This window comes from Macrobrachium rosenbergii, chromosome 2, assembly GCF_040412425.1.
Source record: "Macrobrachium rosenbergii isolate ZJJX-2024 chromosome 2, ASM4041242v1, whole genome shotgun sequence".
Lineage (NCBI taxonomy): Eukaryota > Metazoa > Arthropoda > Malacostraca > Decapoda > Palaemonidae > Macrobrachium > Macrobrachium rosenbergii.
Genome location: NC_089742.1, coordinates 4,124,050 through 4,126,549, shown reverse-complemented (window position 1 = coordinate 4,126,549; position 2,500 = coordinate 4,124,050).

The window sequence follows — 2,500 nt, the reverse complement described above, 5'->3', positions numbered from 1 at the left end:
CTAAGATTACTGGATTTTATAGGGTTTTATGTCGAGCATGATACCTTTGTGATGAGCACAAGCTGAGTAATACAATGATTGTTCCAAAGAGCAGTATATCTGCAGACTGCAGCAAATACAGGCCAATCTCTATTCTCCCTGTGCTTCCAAAGTTGCTGAAAATTTATTTTTAAGCCACTGTATAATCTAAAGGATTGTTAGCTGATAGTCTATGCATGTAGAAAGTAGTTAGGTACTGGGATGCTCTTAGACTTGACTTACCATTTGGTAGGAACCTTGATATGGCTTTGAGTGCAGAGTCATTCAAAAGATTTTAGGATTACAGTTTAGTAAATCATCACTTACTTTTAACTTTAGAATCTCGAGTGGGTGGATGGGATTTGGGATTTTAGAGGAACCAAGATTTGTGGACAGGATCTTTAGTCCAAGACCTGTGGTCTGGAGGTCCCACAAGCGTGTTCTTGGTCACTGTTATTTTTAGTGTATATAAGTGATATGGTTGTTGGCCTGGAAAATAAGATTGTTCAGTATGCCGATGATACAACGCTTGGGTGTAGTAAATTCTCCACTTATGAGAAATGAAGCTGCCCTCAGCCTCAATCGAGACATGGGTCGGATCGAAAATGGTGTAGTCAGTGGGGTATGAAGTTGAATTCTGTAAAACGAAAACACTATTGATTAGTTGATCTCCTACAGATTTACCCCATCCTCCCCTTCAGGTGGACGTAACTTTGCTGAATGATTCTGAAACTTTTAACTTTATTCTAGTGTAACTTGACTCATCTAACTTTGAGAACATCTAATGAAAGTGTCAGAAAATGGCACACGAAAGCTAGGTATTGTTCGTGAAGCTATCATATATTTATAAGTGATAAAATCAATGCAACCTGTTATAGGTCACTTGTACTTTTTACTGGAATACTGTTTTCCGGTGTGGTTGTCTGCTTCTGCTGGAGATTGATCTCTTTTAGACATAATGGCTCGTAGTGGTTTTACAGTATGTTTCCTAATAATAGCAGATTATAACTTGATCATCGACCGATAGTCTCTTATTTTGTCACTTTTTTCATAAGTTGTATTTCAACAGATTTTCACAATGACAATTGATCCCTAATCTGCCAAGAGCAACCAGATTCGATGATTAGCAGCATCAATATGCAGTAAATGTGCCTCGCCGTCGAACTTTAGTTCGAAAGCCTCCAGGGATGTCGTCAACTGGAACTTCAAGTTCAAGCGAAAATGTACTGCAATTACTACCCTAATACTATTCTTCGATGCTATTTTTAATTTTTTTTTTATCTATTTATCTGTTAGTTATTTCCTTTTTTTGATAACTTTACTTCCTTCTTAATTTCTTCCTAATGAACACCATATTCATTTGGAAGCTTGAATTTCAAGTCAATGGCCCCTGTATTATTTCATATGAATAGGCTTTCCATAATAATAATAATTTCATTTAATAGATAATATAATAATAATAATAATAATAAAAAAAAATGAAGTTGTTTTAATCTACTTTTCACACAGTTTTCAAAGCCATTTCAAAAGTAAACATGGGAACGACGATAGATTATGATGGGAGGAAAACCTTTTTCACATGGCTGCTTAAATCTTCAAATACAAACGTGAAGCCTAAATCCCCCTGATCCCACCGAGTCCCCTTCCATAACGTTTGTATATACATCATCTCCCTTGTCAGGAAACCATTTCTAATTCCCTTTGTCTGTAGCTCCTAAATCCTTCCGATTAAAAAGCCTTTCATTTTTGGCTTAACTAACCATTTAGAAAAGGAATCATAAAGATGATACAAAGGGAATGAGTCATCAATTATTTGGTTAAACAAGCAGAGGTGGTATTTGATTTAGTGCATGGTGGAACCATGAATATCATATCAAGCAGACTTTTGTATGGCTAATGTAACTATGTTACCATGGCTAATATATAAATGATCTTGTTGACGCCTCTTTCAAGCTTCTCTGTATTTCTCACATGTTTCTTTAAATTGTATTATAACTAAAGTAAGTCAGTGTATCTACCAGCTTATCTGCCCACAGGTAATTAAACAGTCATTCAAGGGCTGAAATTTCCACTCTTGGTTATATCCAGGACAACAACTTACATGAACCGTATGACTGCGGTGTACAGTAAAAATGTTTTGAAACAGCGAGATCAATTATATATGGGTCTGAGTGCTTACATTGGATCCATAAATTTACTAAATTTAATTTCGATGACATTCTTGTTTGCATTCACTTATATATAATTTTTTTATTCTCCTTTAGATTATGGAACATAATTCCGATAAAAAAATTTCTGCATCCTCATTATATAATTTACAGATTTACTTACAAGTGTTAAGTAGTGTGAAAGTGGTATCACCAGCTTGATCTCATTAATATTACTTTCCTTGCTCCTCTCCCACGTAAAAATCACTTTTGGCCGAGCAGAAGTTTTAAAGGAAAATTATGGAGCAGTCATTTCATCTACTAAGTCAAATTCA